This window comes from Balaenoptera musculus, chromosome 11, assembly GCF_009873245.2.
Source record: "Balaenoptera musculus isolate JJ_BM4_2016_0621 chromosome 11, mBalMus1.pri.v3, whole genome shotgun sequence".
Classification (NCBI taxonomy): domain Eukaryota; kingdom Metazoa; phylum Chordata; class Mammalia; order Artiodactyla; family Balaenopteridae; genus Balaenoptera; species Balaenoptera musculus.
Genome location: NC_045795.1, coordinates 3,657,034 through 3,670,421, shown reverse-complemented (window position 1 = coordinate 3,670,421; position 13,388 = coordinate 3,657,034). Strand labels below are relative to the sequence as shown.

Below are 13,388 nucleotides of genomic sequence, written 5' to 3'. Positions count from 1 at the left end.
GCTGAAGCCAGTCTGCCGTCTCTCTTGTGCAGGTCAACGTCCTAAAGGTTCTGTGGCTTTAGGGCCCGTGGACAACGCCCCCTGGTGGCTGCACACCAGTCCTGCCCAGCGGACACCACCTGGAGGAATCGGCTGCGGCCTCTTTCTCTTCCAGGTGGCCGTGGTCCAGCACGGAGCCGAACATCTCTCCTCCAGTGATGTACCCCATGACCAGGAAGAGCGTCTCCTGGGTCTCAATCACCTCGCACAGTTTCAGGATATTGGTGTGATTCAAGGCCTCATGCTCTGGACTTTGAGGAATAGTCTCTGCGGGCTGGAGGGGCTCTGTGGACTCGTTAATTAAAAAGTAAAAGAATGAAGAAAGAAGGAAAAATTTTAAGGAAGAATAAGAAAAAAATAGTAGAGGAGGAAAAAATAACATACAAAATAGACAAAGAGCCGAAGAGGAAAGAAGCTAACTGCGGTTCCAAGTCGCTCAGGTCACCAACAATCAGCTTCCCAGGTTAAAGGACCAAAAACCTAGACCCAGACAGGGACTCACACAGGTACTTGAAATTTCTTAACAGTGGCTCCTGATGAGGTCATAGCAAGAAATGCACCAGTCACAGCTGGTGATAATCCACAGCGATTTTCTCACTTTTTGTTCTCAAGAACCCTTTATTCTTTCTCTTTAAAGGGAGGACTGACCGCAAAGGGTTTTCTGCTTAAGTGGGTGACAGCAATCAATATTTCCCTTATTAAAAGTTAAAACATATAGGATCCTTCAGTGGCCTTTTCATTTCTAGTTTAAAAAGCTATAATAATTTTTGGCTTTTAAAGAGCTCAACTGTCTACCCAACATATTCAATTCCTTTTTTTGAAGCTCTGAGTGATTGGTCTCAAAATGTTGCCACAATGTAACTGGCAGGACGATACTGTAAGAAAGTGTTCTGTGGCATAAGACACGATAAGGCACATTACTAATGTCTATAAAGCCATAAAGCCAAGGGGAAGGCGGCTTTCATCATATTTTCACTCCTTATTTGCAGTGCTGCCCAGAGTCTTTGGAGCAGTTTCTCTCTTCCATGAGCCAGAGAACTTGCTGTGTCCGTTTCAGTTGCAGCTGTGGGTCGAGAAAGCGTCTCTTCCTTTTCTGAACCAACAATGCACTGTTCTTCGTGTTTGTATTGTTCAGCATGGGTGGGAACATGGGTGCTGGACGTGAGGACAGCATCAGGGGCGGGAACCGAGAGGCCCCTTCACTTATTCCTCCTCTCACACTCTTCCTTTCTTTATGCACATCAGAGTCTCTGACCTACATCATTTTCCTTTGCTCTGAAGAACTTCTCTTAACACTTCTAGCCAGGCAGATCTGCTGGTGACTAATTCCCTCAATTTTTGTTTGTTTGAGAAAGTCTATTCCTCCTTCACTTTTAACGGACAATTTCACTGATTCTAAGTGGGTGAGCTTTTCTTTCTTGCATGCATGATTTGTGAAAAACCAGATGGAATTTTTATCCTTGTCCCTCTATAGGTAAGGTGTTTATTTCCTCTGGCTTTCTTCAAGATGTTCTCTTTGTCTTTGATTTTCTGCAGTTTGAATATAATAGGTCTAAGTGTAGATTTTTCGGAATTTGCCTGCATAATGTTCTCTGAGCTTCCTAGAGGAGTGGTTTGATGGCTATCATCAATTTGGGGGAATTTTTCAGCCATTATTACTTCAAATATTTCTTCTTTTCCTTTCTCTTTCTTTTCCTGTCAGTATTCTCATTACACATGTATTACATCTTTTATAGTTGTCCTACAGTTCACAGGTATTCTGTTTTGGTATTTTTCATTCTTTTTTCCCTTTGCCTTTCAGTTTGAGAAATTTCTACTGATGTATCTCACTGACTGTTTCCTTGGCCCAGCTCAGTCTACCCATAAGCCAAAAGGCAGTCTTCATTTCCGTAATGGTGTTTTTTATTTCTAGCGTTAACTTTTGATTCTTTCCAGAGTTTCTATCTCTCTGCTTACACCCACCTGTTCTTGTATTTTGTCCACCTTTTCCATTAGAGCCCTTAGCATATTAGAGCCCAAATCATTTCTACTTTAAATGCCCAGTCCGATACCTCAAAAATCTCTGCCGTATCCAACTCTGATTCTGATGCTTCACTTGCCTCTTCAAAGTGTGTTCTGCCTTTTGGTGTGCTTTGTAATTTTTTTGCTGAAAGCCAGCCATGATGTATTGTGTAGAAGGAACTGAGGGAGCCAGGCCTCTAGTGTTAGGTTTTATGTTTCTCTGGCTGGAGCAGGCTGGGTTTACTGTTGGCCGTGGCTGCACGTGTCAGAGACTGAGGGGTCCTCGCCTCGTCTTCCCCACTGTCTTTGGCTTCCCCTTAAGCAGGGTCTGGGCCTTGCAGTTTTTCCAGCTGTCACCCCTCGTTACGATCCAGGAGGCTGAGGCTGTAGTAGCGTGCTGGGCGCGGGAAGCCCCCTGCGGTGCTAGGCTCGGCTCTCAGTCTTTCCCTGAGCCTGTGCCCCTGGACTGAGACTTTCCCAGGTACAAGCTTTCCCCCCGATTAGGCGAGACCAGAAGCCTAGAGGGGAGTGGAAGCGGGTACATCCCGTCCCCCCAAGTCACTTAGGTTCTGGTAAAGCCAAGTCTGTCGAGCTTTGGTAAAACAGTTTTAATTTTGGTAAAATGAGAGCACAGAATGCTCTGGCTCTATTTCAAACTGGAGACCCTTCCCTTCCCACTGCCAGGCGCAGGAGAGGGTTTTTCTGAGACTCCGGCGGGGCTCCTGGCTCGTGCCGGCCAAGCGCCCAGCCATCACCCGTCACGGTTGAACTGTCCCTACCAGTGCTGGGGCGCTGGGGGCAGGGGCGCTCTGCTCCCGGACCTCTGCCTCGAGGACACTGCGAGTCTCGGTACCCACTTCTCTGTCCACTCCTCGGGGCAGCTGTTTACCGCGGGACGTCAGTTCTCTGAGGAACCTAAGAAGAGCTGCTGACTTTCAGTCTGCTGAGCTTGTTTTCTTACTTTGAGGACAGGAGTGTGGCCTTCCAAGCTCTTTACACGTGGTCCTATCAATTTCTTCCGTCTGTTAATGTGTCGTTTTGGTAGTTTTAGAGACTCCTTTACAATGTTCAAAACTTCAAGAATCTATGTCTGTTTCAAATGTTTTGCTTATAACATGTATTCGAAAGTACGATTTACACATAGGAAAAACACACTCAACACAAACAAGTGTTTAGAGAAGGAGCTAATCCCTCCTCCAGTGCCACTCGCCCTAGATGAATCTGGGAGTAGTATATCTGACATCTAAAATTCTCTCTGGCTGTTTTGATTAGAGTGATCTTTTCTTTATAAGTAACTTCTAAAAGCAGATGTCAGCCAGCAGGGATCTGGCTCCATCAGTCAGTTAAGGCTGCCAGTTAAGCATCTGGATAGCCACCGGCACCCCTCGCCGTAGTGATGCCCTCACAAGACGACAGAGTGAGCGCCAGCAGTACACTGCTTTATGTCTCACGCACGACTCATCTGTTGACGCCACGCAAGGTGGCAGGAGGGAAATGACTTCATGGAAATGAAGCAGGTTCCTGTATGGTAGTTTATCACGGTCATTTGCCTCTGAACATGCATATATGACCAGCCCATCACAAAAGCATTAGGGATTCTGGTGCCCTCTGTTCCCCTTTTCTTTAAAAACCAGTCTACTCTTTAGAAATAAAGCAAACAAATTCATTTCAAAATGATATGTTGCCAACAGTAGATCCTGACGCTTTGGGAAATATATGTTTTATTGCTGGCATGTCAAGTCTTCCTTTGAAAGATGGGGGAGAGATATTACTTCACTGCAAATACTTAATGTGTAGGTCTTGTATTTTTCAGATGTGGGTTCTTTTTTTCAGATTGTATTACGATAATTTCTCTTTGTTCCTTTTTCTCACTCAAGTGAATTTCTCATCTCCCTCTATGATTTCTGGCTTCAAAACTCATTCATTTACCTAGGTAAATCTATAGTGAATTTCATTACATATAATGTATGACTTTCGAATCATATTTATGTCAACAGACCAAAACGTCACACACAGAGTTAGATTTCACTAGGCATTTCTGCAGGCACTATGTGCAAAGAAAGAGATGGGACAGCTTTATACAAAAACTACAGTAAAGGGCAAAGGTCAGGCATCACATACATAAAGAAAGATTCTCCTTGTCTGACAGTATCCAGCATTCCGTGGCGGCGAAGGGTCTTAATCCTTAATAATGCTTACCCAAGATTCTCATAACAATATTAGTTGATTAAATAATAGCCAGGTAGGCCGTTCCTTATTCCAAAAGATTATTCCTGAAATCCAAGCCATGTAAACATAGAACCCTTACATTACAAAAGATCCCTAAAGCACATCCAGTCACAAAGCCAAGAATCCACGAAGCAACACCATCAACCACCAGTTATCTCTACCCAGAATTCGCCTGCTTTGTCATTTAAGACTTTTCTGTATTGGGTTTTCTTAAAATAAAGCACAACTGAATTTTTGTTTTTGTTTTAATAAATTTATTTATTTATTTATTTATCTGTGGCTGCATTGGGTCTCTGTTGCTGCACGTGGGCTTTTTCTAGTCACGGAGAGCGGGGGCTACTCTTCGTTGCGGTGCGTGGGCTTCTCATTGCGGTGGCTTCTCTTGTTGTGGAGCACGGGCTCTAGGTGCGTGGGCTTCAGTAGTTGTGGCTCGCAGGCTCAGCAGCTGTGGCACACGGGCTTAGTTGCTCTGCGACATGTGGGATCTTCCCGGACCAGGGCTCGAACCCGTGTCCCTTGCATTGGCAGGTGGATTCTTATCCACTGTGCCACCAGGGAAGTCCCTGAACTTTTGTGACATAGATTTCTTTCTTTCTCAAAAAACTCCAGATTACTATACGAAATTTGACTCAAAAGTCTCCAAAAACTTTTCAGATAAAAGTAATATAAATTTGTAATTCAATTAAATGAAAGAGTAATGAATCTATACTTCCCCAACTATTGCTCAATCTTGACAAAAGGGAGCTGCAGATCTTTGGATGCCCCTGAGCCGCTGGTAAGCCCCATGCCACCGGGACTTCCGCTGATCACAAGTGTGGGGAGAAGCCCCCGAAACTGAGCCCTTATGCAAATAAGATACGCAAGATGATTAATCATTAGAAGAAAAACATGTACCCGCGCAAACTGAGGTGGAACAAGATATAATGAGACTCTACCTGAGGAGAAGTCAGACTACAGGCAGTTTATCAAGTGAAGTCAGAGCTTAGCAAACAGCTAATGGACTTTCCTGAGCTATTTCTTGGAAGGAGAAACTGGCGGAGCCGCTGATCCCTACTGAACACGGAAACAACCCACTCCTTCCCCAACATCATCCCTCCTCTCCCCAGTCCCACCCCCCTCAGTCAACTGGTCACCCTCCTCTGCCCCACACCCGCCCCCATCACAAGCTCTGCTGAATCCAGCTCTTCCATCTGGGATCCACCCACCTCCTTCCATCTCTACTGCCACCCCCTCCATCAGGCCACCTTCTTCTACAGGGGCTCCCTAACTCGCTTCACTGCCCCCAGGCTTAGCCTCCCCAGTCCATCTTCCCCAAAACCAGCAGCAAGATCTTGCAAATTCATAGGTCTAATCAAGTCACTCTCCCGGTTAAAGTCCTTCGGTGGCTCGTTAATACCAAGAACGTCTCCACGGATAAAATCCATATGCCTCGCGTGATTATAAGGCTTGGAGGCTCACAGATTTTGCTGTCCATTGAGATCTGGGAAGCGTTACAATTCCCAGTGCTGCAGCAGTCCCCGCACCCGTGGAGCCGTAACGTCTGCGGGCGAGGGCCAGTCTTCAGCACCACCACCTGCCAGACACACACACACACACACACACACACACACACTCACACTCATAATCCTCAAACCCGGGTTAGAGGCCATGCCCCCGTGCTCTATGGCAACTTGTCCTTCCCCTGTTATACCACCAAAGACCAGGCGCTGGGTCTGCTGTCAACCTTCGGTTTCCCCTGCCTAACCCAAGGCTCTGGGAGCAGGGACGTGACCTCCTAGTGACCACGCATCCCAAGCAAGCAGCTCCTAAGGAAAGGGACCATGATTTCACTGCCCAACACTGGTCTCCAGCACTCTCTGGACACCCAACTTTTTATTCAAGTCCAGGTTGGACCCCTTTAAAATGGATAAATCAACAGTAAGCACTGTGCTCCTGAAAATCTGGGAGATGGTTCTTTAAGAAGTGACAGCCCAGAACAGGGGGCAGGAAGAAAGAGCCCCTCGCTTTCGAGCACACCCTGGGAATAACCCAACTTTTCAAAACCCTCCTCGATGAGCACATTCCCAGCAGCTACAGAAACGCGCCCCATCTTTAAGTGCTGATATCCCCTGGGCTCTCTCTGCCGGGTCACTCTATACTCTGCGTCACCGTTAGCGTCTTTTCTGAGGTGGCAACATTGTCCTCAGACGTCCAACAGTAAGTCCTCAGGCAATAAAGACATCTCCCAGTCCACGCTTCCCAGGGCCGTTATGAAGCGTGACTGAGAATGTACAGAAAGCTCACCTGAAACACAAAAAAATACTCCACAAATACAGGTTATGAGACTTAGTATACATTAATAGTAAGCAAAGCCCAGAAGACATACTTATTGGAATTGTTATACTTTAATTTCTGGGTAAATGGATACTAGGAAAGAAACTGCCGTGCTTTAAATTCAAAAGGCACCCTTGGAAGGATGGCAGCTTCACTCATAATCTGAGTTGCTTCCAGAAGATGGTCCCAAGTTATTTGCTTGTTTCTAAATTATCTACAAGCTTCAGACACTGCACACATCTAAAATGCTCATTAGAAGTCAAAGAGCTTTACATGCCTAAATTTGGTTTGCGGATGAATATATATGTGTACTGCATAAAACCCAAAAACATTCAGTAGATCCTAGGATGCATGCAAAGTTACTTAAACTCACTTTTACCCCCAAACAAACCTACAGCGGGTGAATCACATGGAGCCACAATGGATATATTACATCAATACGGATCAAAAATGCATTACAATTATGGGAGAATGCAGTCTGTGGCTGGCTTTTGTCTCTCATTTTTGACAGCTAGACCCCACCACGGGCCCCACTGCCCATCACCTACAGACCTTTAGGCTCTCACTCACCCTCCGCGCCCATGCTTAAAAAGAGGCTCATGGTCCTCTCCCCAGCTGACTAAGCCAGCATGGTCAAAAGCTGAAAAGGTCTCAGTCTTAAGAGGTTCATATATCTAAAGAGGACAGGCTAGAAATAAGTTGATCTGAGTTCAACACCACAATCTACAAATAAAGAAAACTCCGTTTAAGTCTTTTTTTCCTTAGTAACATTTATCAGGGTTGCATACATGTGTGTATGTCTTAACACACAGAAGTTAAAAGAGAAAGAAAGCCCTGTCGTCTCATATAGAGAAAACCCTTTGTTGTGTTAAAAATAATAACACTCGGGACAGCCAGAGTCCCGTGGATGGAAAAGGACGAGTCTCTGGCCCAATGCTGATGGAACAAGCAGACATTTCAATAAAGGCCTATCAATGAAAAATTAAACTTCTGTAAAGGAAATTCTATAATAACGAGGAAAAATATAGATGTTAAGTAAAAGAAAAAGGTAAAAATTTCATAAACAGTCTAGAACCACAAAAAAATTATACAGGAGAAAAGAATGAAAGAAAAAATTTTAATGTTATGAATGGTTTACATTCAGGTGGAGGGAACTTGAATAAATTTTCTCTCATCTTTCAATTTTTCCTTTTTGTCTAAATTTTTGAGAATAAGCTTCTAGTTCCTATCCTGAAAACAACTTTAACCCCGCGCCAAGACCAGACAAAGTAAAAGGTGCCAACCTCAGCATGTTACAGCAAAATGCTATCAGCAGGTCATAAGTCTCTCCCAGCTGCTTTGCACTGAATAATAACCACATTGGCAGCTCCCACACAGAAGGCAGGATGGAGCTAGTTTCGTGGGGATGTGGAGAAAAGTCATCCTGTCCACTAGGCCACAAGTGGGCCTAAGTAGATTACCCTGTGCTCTCCCAGGAAGAAAGCAGTTTACACACAGAGCCGGTTTTAAACACTCCAGCACCACACAGAAAAGAGCTATCCAGTCACACCAAGGACAAACGTTTAGACTGGAAAGTTACAGAAACATAGGAAAAGCCCTCTTGAAACGTGAATACCCATCAATTCCAAACCCGATTACCCAGTAGCTATGACCACGGGCAGCTTGCGAGGTTGACATCACTTCCAAGGGGCCTGGAGCCGCCAAGGGCTGAGCAGGCACCAGGTCCCACACACGGCTCAAGTCCCAGGGTGGACACCGCACGGCGTCAAGGAAGCGGTGGGCTGACGATTCTCCTGCTCTGACGTTCACCACACGTGCTTTCTCACTCGTAAAGCCCTGAGCTTCAGAACGCCAATGACCAACGTGCTGTCCTCTTGCGGGGGTCAGGGGGCGCTGGAGAGGAAGCGCCGGGAAGCAGCACAGCCGATGCAGGGCTTCTGCTGTCAGCTTCCAAAGTTAATGCTCCCTTGACGACCCTAAACCTCTACTCTGCGCATATGGACCATAAAGAGAGTTTTATAAGAATCACAACTGTGGCAAATACACACTCAAATCATGGACCACAACTAACATTGAACATTCTTTCCTTGAAATGAAAAAAAGTTTATATTCAAACTCGGAGATACTATGAAGCTGTGATTTGGTAGGGAATTGGGTTTTGATCCTGCACTATCTCTTGGCTCTCAAGACAAATCTCTAGGCTTTTACTGCTCTGGACCCCAGTCTGACTGTTGCATCAAGGTCACAATCTCCAAACACATTTCTATGCAGCCAAAAGGGAGAAAAAAATGTGCGCATATAGCAAAGAACACTCCAAATATACATCGGTTGAGGGCATGGGGGCATGGAAGTAGCAAAACAAGCACCCCAAGTTCCCCCCACACAGCGTAGCGTAAAGGGCGCCGGGCCAGGAGCCAGAAGGTCCAGGTCTGAGCTCCCAGCTGCCGTCCACTCTCTGAGGGACCGTGGGGAAGACACTCATCCTTAAGGGCTCAGCTTCTCCATCTGTCGAACAAGGAGGTCCCGACAGGTGACTTGGGAGGTGTACATATATATATAAATCAAAGGTCTTTTCCAGCATTACCTTTCCTAAATTTCTCAGCTCAAATTTCCTCTTCCTTTACCCCTGAGAGCATCTGCTGCAGGTTCTACACGTGGGACCCATCACTTGACCACAGGGCTCCGGTACAACTCCTGGAACCATGAAGACAGGGTATAAATTTCCCTCATTCATTCATCATTCTATTAGCAAGCACAAAACCATCACTTACATCATAATATACAAAACCATGTGCTAGATACTTTACGGGACGGATATAAAAATGAACAACTTCAAAAGGCCCGGTCTCTACTTAAAGGCATTTAATGTTTACAATCCAAAGGGAAATATAAAGAATTGAAGAAAACTGCTATGACAAAGATCTAGAACAAACTGCTAGTTAATCACAGTTCCTTTCCCACGAAGCCTAGATGGGACCCAAAATCCTTCTCAACACAGCATTCCACTCAGCAGCCTAAAGACTGCAGTGAGCAGGTGAGGTTAATTTTGCTGCCAGGTTAGGCTCGCTCCTGAGCACGTGCCCGGGCACTTCCAATGCCCTCCTCCCGCCTGTCCCCCTAACCTCCTCGACTTCCACCTTCACCTCCAAACCATTAGGTATTCCCGAAAAGCCGGGGGCCCCTCAGACCCTCGTCACAGTGGCTGAAAGCCCTTGCCAATTCACCTTTGCCAACTTTTTAAAAATTTCAAATTCCAGGGAAACAGGAAATATATACACTTGCTTTACTCCATGTCTACCACACTGCTATACTAAACTCTGAACTGCATGACTGACATTGGCATTGGACATCTAGTATATTCCTACTAAGAAGAACAATGCGCAGTGTCACTGAGGCTTAAGTCAGTGCGCATACGACCCAGCAAGCTTTACAGACACTCACACCTCCTGCTCCTCTCCCGCTGTGAGAGGCTGCATCCCTAATCCTAGCTGGCCATCTGGGAAACAAACGACTTTGTGATGGCACTGTAAACTGGTTCCACTCCTCTGGAAAGCAATCTGGCAATATGCTTTAGAAGCCATAAAACTGTTCATACTCTTTGACCTACTAATACCACTAGGGACTCTGTCATAAGAAACTAATTCAAACTGTGGAAATAGCTACATGCACAAAGATATACCTTGTGGTGTTATTAATAACTGTGAAAAGCTGGGAGCAAGATACTCATCAACAACAGAGTTAATTACTTAATGGTATAGAATCACAACAGAGAATGCAACCATTAAAACGGTAATGATGAAGATTATGTAGCAATAAGGGGAAATGCAGATGCAAAACAATAGATACAACGATGTAAAAATCACTGAAGAAAAAACTGATAATATTAAAAACTGATAATCATTGTTTTCGGACAGTGAAGGGGGTGTTTTCTCCTGTTCTGTTTCTTAGCTTTTTGTGATACAGCACTGATGCTTCTACCATTTAAAGATAATCTTCGGAAATATGAACGCAGGCCTTGATCGTGAGGATGAAGAGGAAAGGGACCACATCAGAAAGCCCAGCCTGCTACCTTCCGCGGCGGGGAGGGGACAGGGCCCTCCACACCCTGGGGGCCGGGAGCGTGTGCACAGAGCAGCTCCACAGAGAGCCACCAGGCAGTGTGTGCGCCTGTCAGTGATTAGGGAAAATATGAGCAGCGCCCATCTGCTAACCCCAGTCAATCCCCTCCATTACCAGCATCCCGAGGCCAAGAATTTCCCGGGCACACCGCACTTGCTGTCAGCTTAGTTATCTGTTTACCAGATTTATATGGGGTCACACGGGGCTGTTCGATAATTTATTTAAAGCTAAGCTCAGATTTTCACGTCTGGAGCAATGAGGAACGTCTGCGCCAAGAAACGCCATCATCATAAAGATCGGGGGAGAGGGCAGAAACCACCTGTCGCCTCTGGTGAAACAGAGGAAGCGGCAGCGCTGACGCTGCCACTCGGGGGTCTCAGAAACGGGCGCCCGGACGAGGGCAGAGCTGCCTCTCCAGGGCTGGCGTGGGGATGGAGGACGCAGCTCAGGAAGAGGGGTCCAGCCCCAACAAACGTTCCTCCAGATGGACACTGATCCCAACCTGGGGCCACTGAACCCCATCTGCAGGTTCCCCCTGTGTCCAGCCGGGGACCAGCCCCGCGCAGGGAGATTTAAGGAGCTCCAGCCTGCCTAAACTGCCAGCACTGAGGGGTCGCGCAGGTTCTCTGCTTCCCTGCTCTCGTGCTCTTACCCTCATCCCCGCGGCCGAGGACCTCTTTATGCTGCAGGGTCAGCGACCAAGTTCTGATCTCACCGTATCGCAATTTCTGCTCTGAGTCCCTGCCAGGGAGGGAGCAGAGCAAAGACGTCTCAGAAACAGATTTTGAAATTAGACAAAACTGACTTAAATTCAAATTATGTTACCCTCCTCCCTGTTGACCTCGGGAAAATTGCTTAATCTCTCTCAACTGCAGTTTCTTTTTCTATAAAACGTGCACCTACGCCATCAGGTCACTATAAGGATTAAGTGAAACAAGGAGCGTCGACCCCAGCGTCTGACGCCGCGTGATGCTTGTTAATTCGAGTCTGCCCCACATGCCCTCCCGCTCCTCGGCCACTGGCGCCCCACCTGCCTCTCCACCCCCCTCTAATCCTGTCCACTAAACAAGGACTGCACAGCCCCACCCTGCCGCTCAAGCCTCCTTATGCTGACCACACACCTGGACTCCACTTGCCTTCTGGAAGCGCCCACCACCGAAACCCAGACACCGTCCTCTCTGAACCACGATCTGACGCCAGCGTGGGCGCTTGAGGCCGCACCGCCTGGGCTCACAGCCCTGCCGGTTCACTTGTTAGGAAGTGCGACTTGGGTCAAGCTATGGAACCTCTGCGTGCCTCAATCGCCCCATCTGTGAAACAGAGACAATGGCAGTGCCTACCTCATACGACCGTGAGGCGGATCCCTGTGTCTACAGGCATCTGGGAGCCGTGTCCAGCACATGGCAAGCAGGCACTTTTTACACCTTTGACTCCCTGTGAGAGTGTTCCGTCCGGATCACTCGGTTAGCTGCCTGTGCTAGCCCACGTCATCAGATGAGCAAGCATCCCCGCTGCCCTCTGACACCACGGGAGATGAAGCAGGCTCGTAGAGTGACGCCTTTCTGGTGCCAGTGTGGCCCACAGGCCAGCATCAGCATCACGCGGGAGATCATTCGAAATGCAGCCTCTCAGGCACCCCCAGCCCGACTCAAATGGAATCTGCATGTTAACACATTTTGAATGCACAAGTCCTCTGTCACCTGGGGTTCCTGTTATAACACAGATGGGGGGGCGGGGGACCTGAAACTCTGCCATCCTAGGACCCCACTTGGAGTAGCAGGTGTGAAAAGAGAGCACCGAACTCCAAAGAGGAAGTGCACCAGGATGTGAGACAACAGCTGCCTTGGCACCTGCAGGTGGACAATGAGGGAGACGGGCGTGACCGATGACCTGGAAGAGTCCATAGCTAAGAAGTCAAATGGCGCGGGGAGCTCCCTGGTAAGTCCTTAGAGGGTAGGGACCACGTCTTACTCATCCTGGTTTTCTCAACAGAGGATGCCTGGCACAGAGGAGGCAGGTCACTGTAACCATCTATCTCCGTCTCAATGAAAGCAGAATAGCACTTGTTAGCTTTACAGAAACACAACTGTTTTATAGCTGTATTAGCAGCCCCTCCCCACCCAACTCTAATATAATATTTGCCTCTACATTTCCTATATGAAGATGACACACCCTATCATTAATCAAAGGGAACCACTTCTAAACGTTTTCTCTTAGTAATGATGCTGGCTTTGAAAACCCGGGAGGCGGGGGGTGAAGGTGGGGTGGGGGTAGCAGGAGGGGCCGGCAGAACATCCTACACAAAACAGCGGCTACATTTTTAAAGAGCATTTGCTGGTACCTTGCTGACTCTTTCATTTTAAACATCCAGCATGTTGAAAACTAAGTGAAGGCAGCAGAAGAGGAAGTGCCCTGCTGCTATAACCCTTGACCTTTTCTTAGTGACCCACGAAACTAATCAGCCCCTGGAGGTCAACAACCAGGGACTAGTTAGAGGGAAGGAGACACGGAAAGCAAACGAGAGTAGAGACTAGAAAAAACACACCAGCTGATCCAAGAGTCCCTAGAAGTCCCTCCTTCCTGGGGAGCACAGCCCTCACTTTCCAAGACAGCAGCAATAACCGGATGCCCTTGCTTTTGATCTCAGCAATCTGTCCCCTTGTCCAGCAGGGCCCTCGCCCTACCGC

The 13,388-nt window shown here is 47.2% G+C and overlaps 1 protein-coding gene across 4 annotated transcripts in view; it reads right to left on the bottom strand.

Moving 5' to 3' along the window:
* The window catches only part of FARS2 (phenylalanyl-tRNA synthetase 2, mitochondrial), a 406,264-nt gene that overhangs the window by 373,063 nt on the left and 19,813 nt on the right, over positions 1-13,388 (bottom strand). The window contains exons 1-2 of one of the 4 annotated variants that reach the window (XM_036868396.1): positions 11,354-11,437; positions 9,167-9,276 (exon numbers count right to left, since the gene is read on the bottom strand). The exons of 2 other annotated variants lie outside the window; for them this stretch is intronic. The gene's annotated coding sequence lies outside the window, so the exon portion shown is untranslated. Of the gene's footprint in view, positions 1-9,166; positions 9,277-11,353; positions 11,438-13,388 lie in introns of those variants that run through there. One more of the 4 variants, XM_036868395.1, reaches the window with a different exon arrangement.